We start from the raw sequence: 11962 nt of genomic DNA on the forward strand, positions 1-11962 counted from the left end.
CCCAGAGGAGTAAAAAATAATTTTACAAAATAGGGGAATGCCGCGATCGGCGGACTTTGACCTACGCACGCACGCAAGCAGTAGCCGGCAGTCACGAGACTCTAATCATGTATAATGAGCACTGCATTAATCAGCGTCTCCGTAGCACACATGGGAAAGGCAGCGTTGTGCTACATAGCACTTTAAGAATGTCATCGCAGGTTCGAATCCAGCCTGAAGCACAGTCCGGCTGTTTCCGCGGTCTCACGATGTTTTACGCGACGGTGCCCTCTGCTCAGCGTCTTCCCGATCGCCCGCGACATCTTATGAAGCAGAGTTTGTAACTGTTTGCGTCCTGTTTCTTGTGTTTTTTTTACTGAGGGCAATCATATGAATCATTGATATCCATTGCAACACCCAGAGGAGTAAAAAATAATTTTACAAAATAGGGGAATGCCGCGATCAGCGGACTTTGACCTACGCACGCACGCACGCAGTAGCCGGCAGTCACGAGACTCTAATCATGTATAATGAGCACTGCATTAATCAGCGTCTCCGTAGCACACATGGGAAAGGCAGCGCTGTGCTACATAGCACTTTAAGCAATGGCATCGCCGGTTCGAATCCGGCCTGAAGCACCGTCCGGCAGTTTCCGCGGACTCACGTTATTTTATGCGACGGTGCCCTCTGCTCAGCGTCTTCCCGATCGCCCGCGACATCTTATGAAGCAGAGAACCTGAGTGTTTGTAACTGTTTGCGTCCTTGTTTCTTGTGTTTTTTTACTGAGGGCAATCATATGAATCATTGATATCCATTGCAACACCCAGAGGAGTAAAAAATAATTTTACAAAATAGGGGAATGCCGCGATCAGCGGACTTTGACCTACGCACGCACGCACGCAGTAGCCGGCAGTCACGAGACTCTATTCATGTATAATGAGCACTGCATTAATCAGCGTCTCCGTAGCACACATGGGAAAGGCAGCGCTGTGCTACATAGCACTTTAAGAATGTCATCGCTGGTTCGAATCCGGCCTGAAGCACCGTCCGGCACTTTCCGCGGACTCACGTTGTTTTACGCGACGGTGCCCTCTGCTCAGTGTCTTCCCGATCGCCCGCTACATCTTATGAAGCAGAGTTTGTAACTGTTTGCGTCCTGTTCCTTGTGCTATTTTACTGAGGGCAATCATATGAATCATTGATATCCATTGCAACACCCAGAGGAGTAAAAAATTATTTTACAAAATAGGGGAATGCCGCGATCAGCGGACTTTGACCTACGCACGCACGCACGCAGTAGCCGGCAGTCACGAGACTCTAATCATGTATAATGAGCACTGCATTAATCAGCATCTCCGTAGCACACATGGGAAAGGCAGCGCTGTGCTACATAGCACTTTAAGAATGTCATCGCAGGTTCGAATCCGGCCTGAAACACCGTCTGGCCGTTTCCGCGGTCTCACGTTGTTTTACGCGACGGTGCCCTTTGCTCAGCGTCTTCCCGATCGCCCGCGACATCTTATGAAGCAGAGTTTGTAACTGTTTGCGTCCTGTTTCTTGTGCTTTTTTACTGAGGGCAATCATATGAATCATTGATATCCATTGCAACACCCAGAGGAGTAAAAAATAATTTTACAAAATAGGGGAATGCCGCGATCAGCGGACTTTGACCTACGCACGCACGCACGCAGTAGCCGGCAGTCACGAGACTCTAATCATGTATAATGAGCACTGCATTAACCAGCGTCTCCGTAGCAAATATGGGAAAGGCAGCGCTGTGCTACATAGCACCTTAAGAATGTCATCGCAGGTTCGAATCCGGCCTGAAACACCGTCTGGCCGTTTCCGCGGTCTCACGTTGTTTTACGCGACGGTGCCCTCTGCTCAGCGTCTTCCCGATCGCCGGCGACATCTTATGAAGCAGATGTGGCATGATGGAACGAATAGGGGGTATAAACCCATGGACGTTGCGACTACGCCACCCTGGGGATTTCACCCAGGGAAATATGAGTACCAGATTCAGACATAAAGCACTCAAGTTCGTTGACTGATGGCAAGAGACGTGGTTTCATTCGTTAAAATTAATTTATTAACAAAAGATAAAAACAATCAACACAGTTCCCATTCACACTTGACATACAATAAGGGAAGGAGGAGGACAGGGTCCACTGGAGCTGAGGCCTACCTATGGAGAGGTATAGAGAGGTCACACCACAGCACGTGTCCACACGCACACAAAATGGTTCACACACAGCACCCGTGTTGTAAAGCGGCACGCCGCACAAGACACAGCACCCGAAGAGAGCAGCCCCTCCACCATAGGCACTCAGCTCCTGGAAGGGACAAGGAAATTTGTACAGGGAGGGTTAACAACACCACAGTCAAACTAAACAAATAACAAAGGACAGTAACCAATCGCTGAGACCTGAACACTGACTCTCAGCAGCTATCAAAAAGGCCTCCCGCCAGTGAAACACAAACCAACAAAACTAAATACACAGAATAACAGAAAGTTCATAAAGTAACAAATACAGGGCACTGGTTATCCACAGCCCTAAGAAGGGCCTCCTGCCAGTGACAAATCAGGACAGAAATCGACAAAACACGACTAACAGGGGATGGGTAAACAGCTGAAAAGAAATGAATCACTCGACTCTCATTCATCCGACACAGACAAAAACAAGAGCGCTCGTCACAGACCTTTTGCTTGTACAGGTTAGCCAGCTAGGAGTACAGCTGGCTAGCTTTTATGGTCACTTTATATCTGTTCAGATCATCTTCATATGCGCCGTTAAAGCAACTCAAACAGTACAAGCAGTAAGCTAGCGCTACAGGCGAAACAATAAAAGACTAGCAGCAATAAGGAACTTGTGTTGGTGAGACGTGAGGGCAGTTACAGGCCCAATACAGGCAAACTTCGGTAGGCAAAGCAGCAGCGTTCACACAGAAGCTGTAGTTGTTCCCCGTCCAGCTGTTAGCTGCAATCAACTACAGTCTCTGTAATATATTAAAATAGAAAGTTAGGGCTAAAATTGATGAAGAAAGTGGGACTGAACACTCGAAGGGCTACATACCAGTAGATAGAAGTTGCCTCCTACTATCCAGACAAACGCTGAGGACATAGCAGCTGCTACCTACAGTGAAAACAGGCTATGTTTACTACATGCAACAGTAAATGAAAGAACATCGCGATGTGAAACGAAACCTACCATCAACAAGCGTTGGGCAGACAAAGGGGGAAAATCCACAGGCAAGCTGCGTGAGTGGCGGAAATCAGGTGAGCAGGAACCAGCTAGTCAGAAAGGCGGTCACCAAGCTTATGTACAAAAACCATTAATTGGCTGGCCAATTATCTGCTGGCTTTGGTGGGAGCCCTAAGTGGGCGGAAATATTCCATTCTGCTACATTCTACCCAGGCTTCTTGCATCGTCGCCCCGACGATGGATTTAACTGGACTAGGCATACATAAACTCTACTACCCAAAAGAGCAGAGGTGGGTTTAGGCACCCAACCCTGCCAATGGGCCAGGCCTCACAAGGGCTTGCAGTTTGGCTAATAGGCCTACACTGCTACCAGGACAAACACAGGGAGGGCGTGCAGTTTGGTCTCTATACCAACGCTGCTACCAAGACAAACACAGGGAGGGCGTGCAGTTTGGTCTCTATACCAACGCTGCTACTAAGACAAACACAGGGAGGGCGTGCAGTTTGGTCTCTATACCAACGCTGCTACCAGGACAAACACAGGGAGGGCGTGCAGTTTGGTCTCTATACCAACGCTGCTACCAGGACAAACACAGGGAGGGCGTGCAGTTTGGTCTCTATACCAACGCTGCTACCAGGACAAACACAAGGAGGGCGTGCAGTTTGGTCTCTATACCAACGCTGCTACCAGGACAAACACAAGGAGGGCGTGCAGTTTGGTCTCTATACCAACGCTGCTACTAAGACAAACACAGGGAGGGCGTGCAGTTTGGTCTCTATACCAACGCTGCTACCAGGACAAACACAGGGAGGGCGTGCAGTTTGGTCTCTATACCAACGCTGCTACCAGGACAAACACAGGGAGGGCGTGCAGTTTGGTCTCTATACCAACGCTGCTACCAGGACAAACACAGGGAGGGCGTGCAGTTTGGTCTCTATACCAACGCTGCTACCAGGACAAACACAGGGAGGGCGTGCAGTTTGGTCTCTATACCAACGCTGCTACCAGGACAAACACAAGGAGGTTGACAGCCTGGCCAGTGGAACAGGCCAGACGGACGACTACCAGCAGAGTGGTCAGTAGGCCAGACTCTGCTGCCTGAAGCCTGCAGAGGCAAGCCACAGGAAAAGGGGGTCAGACATTTCTAAACAGCCCTCACTTACTGATGAACACCATGGATCCAGTGTTTAACAGTCTTCTCATAAGAATTACACTTGCCACAAAGTTGCCAGGGAAAGAAAACACATGAAGGGTCCCTCACTCTCTGGGTCCCTTGATGGGAGATCACCTCCACATCCACCGCCAGCAGCAGATGTATGGGTAGTAAACCCAGTAGCTGAGGTCCTTGACGGGACTGAGTCTGATCATGGCCCCAAACAACTGTAAAAGGAAGGCCCTATCTCGCCTGAACATAAAAACAGTTAACAAACACAGGTAATAACGCTGCCCTCTTCATGACTGGTTACTGGTTCCTACGAGAGCTGCCTTTCATCCTTCGGGATCAGGAGAAAAATAAAAATAAAACTGCTCACCCAATTGTTAAACATCCAGTCGCCCGCTGCTGCTTTGCCTTTTTAAACATGTTACACACTGCAAGCAAAATAACAATTAACAATACAAAACACCAAACAAATATGAGGGGAAAAAAAAACGAAAGAATGTAAACACACGTCTGCTTTTAACAGTAAATCCTGCCGACTACGCCAAATGTGGCATGATGGAACGAATAGGGGGTATAAACCCATGGACGTTGCGACTACGCCACCCTGGGGATTTCACCCAGGGAAATATGAGTACCAGATTCAGACATAAAGCACTCAAGTTCGTTGACTGATGGCAAGAGACGTGGTTTCATTCGTTAAAATTAATTTATTAACAAAAGATAAAAACAATCAACACAGTTCCCATTCACACTTGACATACAATAAGGGAAGGAGGAGGACAGGGTCCACTGGAGCTGAGGCCTACCTATGGAGAGGTATAGAGAGGTCACACCACAGCACGTGTCCACACGCACACAAAATGGTTCACACACAGCACCCGTGTTGTAAAGCGGCACGCCGCACAAGACACAGCACCCGAAGAGAGCAGCCCCTCCACCATAGGCACTCAGCTCCTGGAAGGGACAAGGAAATTTGTACAGGGAGGGTTAACAACACCACAGTCAAACTAAACAAATAACAAAGGACAGTAACCAATCGCTGAGACCTGAACACTGACTCTCAGCAGCTATCAAAAAGGCCTCCCGCCAGTGAAACACAAACCAACAAAACTAAATACACAGAATAACAGAAAGTTCATAAAGTAACAAATACAGGGCACTGGTTATCCACAGCCCTAAGAAGGGCCTCCTGCCAGTGACAAATCAGGACAGAAATCGACAAAACACGACTAACAGGGGATGGGTAAACAGCTGAAAAGAAATGAATCACTCGACTCTCATTCATCCGACACAGACAAAAACAAGAGCGCTCGTCACAGACCTTTTGCTTGTACAGGTTAGCCAGCTAGGAGTACAGCTGGCTAGCTTTTATGGTCACTTTATATCTGTTCAGATCATCTTCATATGCGCCGTTAAAGCAACTCAAACAGTACAAGCAGTAAGCTAGCGCTACAGGCGAAACAATAAAAGACTAGCAGCAATAAGGAACTTGTGTTGGTGAGACGTGAGGGCAGTTACAGGCCCAATACAGGCAAACTTCGGTAGGCAAAGCAGCAGCGTTCACACAGAAGCTGTAGTTGTTCCCCGTCCAGCTGTTAGCTGCAATCAACTACAGTCTCTGTAATATATTAAAATAGAAAGTTAGGGCTAAAATTGATGAAGAAAGTGGGACTGAACACTCGAAGGGCTACATACCAGTAGATAGAAGTTGCCTCCTACTATCCAGACAAACGCTGAGGACATAGCAGCTGCTACCTACAGTGAAAACAGGCTATGTTTACTACATGCAACAGTAAATGAAAGAACATCGCGATGTGAAACGAAACCTACCATCAACAAGCGTTGGGCAGACAAAGGGGGAAAATCCACAGGCAAGCTGCGTGAGTGGCGGAAATCAGGTGAGCAGGAACCAGCTAGTCAGAAAGGCGGTCACCAAGCTTATGTACAAAAACCATTAATTGGCTGGCCAATTATCTGCTGGCTTTGGTGGGAGCCCTAAGTGGGCGGAAATATTCCATTCTGCTACACAGAGTTTGTAACTGTTTGCGTCCTGTTTCTTGTGCTTTTTTACTGAGGGCAATCATATGAATCATTGATATCCATTGCAACACCCAGAGGAGTAAAAAATAATTTTACAAAATAGGGGAATGCCGCGATCGGCGGACTTTGACCTACGCACGCACGCAAGCAGTAGCCGGCAGTCACGAGACTCTAATCATGTATAATGAGCACTGCATTAATCAGCGTCTCCGTAGCACACATGGGAAAGGCAGCGCTGTGCTACATAGCACTTTAAGAATGTCATCGCAGGTTCGAATCCAGCCTGAAGCACAGTCCGGCTGTTTCCGCGGTCTCACGATGTTTTACGCGACGGTGCCCTCTGCTCAGCGTCTTCCCGATCGCCCGCGACATCTTATGAAGCAGAGTTTGTAACTGTTTGCGTCCTGTTTCTTGTGTTTTTTTTACTGAGGGCAACCATATGAATCATTGATATCCATTGCAACACCCAGAGGAGTAAAAAATAATTTTACAAAATAGGGGAATGCCGCGATCAGCGGACTTTGACCTACGCACGCACGCACGCAGTAGCCGGCAGTCACCAGACTCTAATCATGTATAATGAGCACTGCATTAATCAGCGTCTCCGTAGCACACATGGGAAAGGCAGTGCTGTGCTACATAGCACTTTAAGCAATGGCATCGCCGGTTCGAATCCGGCCTGAAGCACCGTCCGGCAGTTTCCGCGGACTCACGTTGTTTTACGCGACGGTGCCCTCTGCTCAGCGTCTTCCCGATCGCCCGCGACATCTTATGAAGCAGAGAACCTGAGTGTTTGTAACTGTTTGCGTCCTTGTTTCTTGTGTTTTTTTACTGAGGGCAATCATATGAATCATTGATATCCATTGCAACACCCAGAGGAGTAAAAAATAATTTTACAAAATAGGGGAATGCCGCGATCAGCGGACTTTGACCTACGCACGCACGCACGCAGTAGCCGGCAGTCACGAGACTCTATTCATGTATAATGAGCACTGCATTAATCAGCGTCTCCGTAGCACACATGGGAAAGGCAGCGCTGTGCTACATAGCACTTTAAGAATGTCATCGCTGGTTCGAATCCGGCCTGAAGCACCGTCCGGCACTTTCCGCGGACTCACGTTGTTTTACGCGACGGTGCCCTCTGCTCAGCGTCTTCCCGATCGCCCGCTACATCTTATGAAGCAGAGTTTGTAACTGTTTGCGTCCTGTTCCTTGTGCTATTTTACTGAGGGCAATCATATGAATCATTGATATCCATTGCAACACCCAGAGGAGTAAAAAATTATTTTACAAAATAGGGGAATGCCGCGATCAGCGGACTTTGACCTACGCACGCACGCACGCAGTAGCCGGCAGTCACGAGACTCTAATCATGTATAATGAGCACTGCATTAATCAGCGTCTCCGTAGCACACATGGGAAAGGCAGCGCTGTGCTACATAGCACTTTAAGAATGTCATCGCAGGTTCGAATCCAGCCTGAAGCACAGTCTGGCTGTTTCCGCGGTCTCACGATGTTTTAGGCGACGGTGCCCTCTGCTCAGCGTCTTCCCGATCGCCCGCGACATCTTATGAAGCAGAATTTGTAACTGTTTGCGTCCTGTTTCTTGTGTTTTTTTTACTGAGGGCAATCATATGAATCATTGATATCCATTGCAACACCCAGGAGAGTAAAAAATAATTTTACAAAATAGGGGAATGCTGCGATCGGCGGACTTTGACCTACGCACGCACGCACACAGTAGCCGGCAGTCACGAGACTCTAATGAGCTCTGCATTAATCAGCGTCTCCATAGCACACATGGGAAAGGCAGCGCTGTGCTACATAGCACTTTAGCCTTGTCATCGCAGGTTCGAATCCGGCCTGAAGCACCGTCCGGCAGTTTCCGCCGACTCACTTTGTTTTACGCGACGGTGCCCTCTGCTCAGCGTCTTCCCGATCGCCCGCGACATCTTATGAAGCAGAGAACCTGAGTGTTTGTAACTGTTTGCGTCCTGTTTCTTGTGTTTTTTTACTGAGGGCAATCATATGAATCATTGATATCCATTGCAACACCCAGAGGAGTAAAAAATAATTTTACAAAATAGGGGAATGCCGCGATCAGCGGACTTTGACCTACGCACGCACGCACGCAGTAGCCGGCAGTCACGAGACTCTAATCATGTATACTGAGCACTGCATTAATCAGCGTCTCCGTAGCACACATGGGAAAGGCAGCGCTGTGCTACATAGCACTTTAAGAATGGCATCGCCGGTTCGAATCCGGCTGATTCCGCTGTCTCACGTTGTTTTACGCGACGGTGCCCTCTGCTCAGCGTCTTCCCGATCGCCCGCGACATCTTATGAAGCAGAGAACCTGAGTGTTTGTAACTGATTGCGTCCTGTTTCTTGTGTTTTTTTTACTGAGGGCAATCATATGAATCATTGATATCCATTGCAACACCCAGAGGAGTAAAAAATAATTTTACAAAATAGGGGAATGCCGCGATCAGCGGACTTTGACCTACGCACGCACGCACGCAGTAGCCGGCAGTCACGAGACTCTAATCATGTATAATGAGCACTGCATTAATCATCGTCTCCGTAGCACACATGGGAAAGGCAGCGCTGTCCTACATAGCACGTTAAGAATGGCATCGCCGGTTCGATTCCGGCCTGAAGCACCGTCCGGCAGTTTCCGCGGAGTCACGTTGTTTTACGCAACGGTGCCCTCTGCTCAGCGTCTTCCCGATCGCCCGCGACATCTTATGAAGCAGAGTTTGTAACTGTTTGCGTCCTGTTTCTTGTGCTTTTTTACTGAGGGCAATCATATGAATCATTGATATCCATTGCAACACCCAGAGGAGTAAAAAAGATTTTTACAAAATAGGGGAATGCCGCGATCAGCGGACTTTGACCTACGCAGAGGTCTCAAAAGGAACTTCACTGGGGAGATATGAACCTAAGATGAGTTTTAATGGGAAACCATTGTTGATTTCAACCATTTTCTTTCTTTCATTTGAGGGACATCTTTTGGGGTTACCATGTTAAGACATATTTTTTATTTTTGCTTGTATGCCAATGGGAAATGTTTGCTACATGTTTACGCCTTGTTTGATGTGGGCAAATGTTCAATTGAATGGATTCATACCCACAACTTGAGTTTCTTTATGTTTGAAATGACTTTTTTTTTTTTTTTTTTTTTTTTTTTAGTGGTGTATTTTCTTTTCTTCATTCATATTGGGATCACAATCTGTTATAGTTAAGAAACTATAAAAAGGGGGAGATAGATGGTATTGACTTGAAATACCATCTAAGTTTACTGGTTTTATTGCTCAAATGGTCATTTTTTAAATGCCTACTCTTTTGTTTTACTGACCCTCACTTCTAATGCACAATCTCTTTAAAAGACATGCAGGGGTACCCTACCCACGTGAGTCTGTGGATTTTTTTCCTTTTAAACATCTTAACTTAACCAAAAGTTCATTTATTTTCTTTATATTGGCCTTTGCCAATAGATGCAAATGTCTGTTTGGAGGTAAATAGCCCTGCTATGTTAGAAGGTGTGACTGTCTCCAATTGAGAAACTGAATACATTAGCATTCTTTTGTTGACTTGTGAATCTGCATTCACGAGACACTGTTTGACTCTGTTTACACTCATGCTAATGTCTCTCCCAAGTTGTTGTGAAACCACAAAGTGGAGAAGCTGCTTTTATCCATTATGCCCCCAAACTATGGAACACCCTGCCTCTGTACATCAAGCAGGCGAGTTCAGTAAATATTTTTAAAAAAGATCTGAAAACATTCCTGTACAGGAAAGCTTTTAGTTAACTCGTCTTATCCTGTAGACTACTTTTTCAGATTATTCTACATCTGCTGCTATTGGAGGGCGCAGCCAGCCAGAAGCAGATGGGCTCCCCCTATTAAGTCAGGTTCTGCTCAAGGTTTCTTCCTGGAATATGGGAGTTTTTCCTTGCCACAGTTGCCATATGGCGTGCTTGTGGGGGGTAAGAGGGTTAAGGCTGCCAGTCTTATGACATGTCATTTTCTATATTTTTGATATGTTGCTGAGTGGATCATAAACGGCCCCAGCAATGAAGAAATGTGATTGATAATGACTGACTGACTATTATTTTGTTACATGCTTCAAATGTAAAGCACTTTGAGCTGCATTCTGTGTATGAAAGGTGCTATACAAATAAAGCTTATTATTATTATTATTATTATTATTATTATTATTATTATTATTATTATTATTATTATTATTATTATATTATATCACTCTCCAGTCTCTCCAGAATCTCTTTCATGCCAGAAGGGACAAAGGGAGGTGTGACATGCCTTTGTCTTCGACTACCACTACGCAAACATCTCAAGAAGATCCTTTCAAGATCGCAGATGGCTCCACTAACCAGCCTCAGCTACCACGCCAGTACAGCCAGCAGCAGCGGTGGGGGCCAGGCCAGTCATGAGACGAGACTGGACGAGACTCAGGAACCACAGGTCCAATGGAACCTGTGGCAGAAGCAACTGCCATGACTCTGGAAGCAACAAAACTGGACTGACTGAAAGCAACAAAAGGGGGTGCCGAAAGCAGCCTTTCACTCCCGCATCATCAAAGACACTCATGGCACATTGTTCACTGCCCGCAATACATGTGGACATATTTGGACTGGCACAAGGGTGCACGCCGAACGCGGCCTGCATGCACACCCTTTGCACTCGCATACACTTACACTAAAACAATGCAGACACATTCAAGTTTCATAAGAGGACCCTTCTTCAACGGAAGAGAAACGCAAGAAAGGATGTATGCTGAACGCTGCTTTCCTTGCTCACGCACACACTTACATTGATTATGGACTGATTATGGACTTTATAAAAAAAAAAAAAAAAAAAAAAAATTTGTAAAATTGTTCAAGAAGGCTCATGTTATGGAATCTTATTTTAAACTTCAAGTCATTCAGACTTGAAAAGGGGGAATTTATAGCAATAAAAATGTATGGTTAAAATGGATAATAATTTAACTTCAAGACTACTTTTAGTTAGCCATGTAACCCTTCATGGTTTTAAACAAAGACCCCATCCCCTCCCCCAATGGAATGCTAATGTGCTGGTTTAAGGCCTATCACTTACACAAGACAAAGGATGCTACCTTGATATAATGTATCCATGTATCATGAAATGTAAATGTATTCATGTCTGGTATCATTTTGATAGTCTCATTACAATGATTGTAATGATGTGATTGTGAGAATGTTTGGAACATTCTATAAGTGATATTTCTGATATATAAGATATCTCTCCTCATGCTATTCTGATAAGAATTCATAGGTGTGAAGTGGGTGTGAGTAGGTGTGTCTGATACCAAGTGAAGAGCCAACCAAGTGGGATTGTTCTTGGCGCCATTTTGTTCTTTGTTTAAAGCATTTAAAAGTAACTAAACTGCAATGTTTGTCAGATCAGATTTTTTAGACTGGGACTAAGGATGTAGCGGAAGAGAGGATAAGTTGGCTACAGGCCAACCTAGGCCTACATAGACCATAGACCTTTTTTTGTACTCTCTCTCAGCTTGTAACATAATAAACCTGATTCC

General features: G+C 46.0%; 2 long non-coding RNA genes across 2 annotated transcripts; both read right to left on the bottom strand.

Annotated features, from left to right (window-relative positions):
- Positions 1-1912: 1912 nt before the first annotated feature.
- Positions 1913-3363, bottom strand: LOC143116589 (uncharacterized). The gene is made up of 3 exons (XR_012985872.1): positions 3185-3363; positions 3054-3109; positions 1913-2976 (listed from the first exon to the last, which is right to left on the bottom strand). It is a non-coding gene; the product is annotated as an uncharacterized LOC143116589 (long non-coding RNA).
- A 1533-nt stretch (positions 3364-4896) lies between these two features.
- On the bottom strand, positions 4897-6351 carry LOC143116595 (uncharacterized). The gene is made up of 3 exons (XR_012985875.1): positions 6172-6351; positions 6041-6096; positions 4897-5963 (listed from the first exon to the last, which is right to left on the bottom strand). It is a non-coding gene; the product is annotated as an uncharacterized LOC143116595 (long non-coding RNA).
- Positions 6352-11962: the final 5611 nt, after the last annotated feature.

This window comes from Alosa pseudoharengus, unplaced genomic scaffold (genome assembly GCF_046254945.1).
Source record: "Alosa pseudoharengus isolate Yale_2024_CS ecotype anadromous, Long Island Sound unplaced genomic scaffold, YU_APseudo_1.1 YU_APseudo_1.1_scf_1, whole genome shotgun sequence".
Classification (NCBI taxonomy): Eukaryota; Metazoa; Chordata; class Actinopteri; order Clupeiformes; family Clupeidae; genus Alosa; species Alosa pseudoharengus.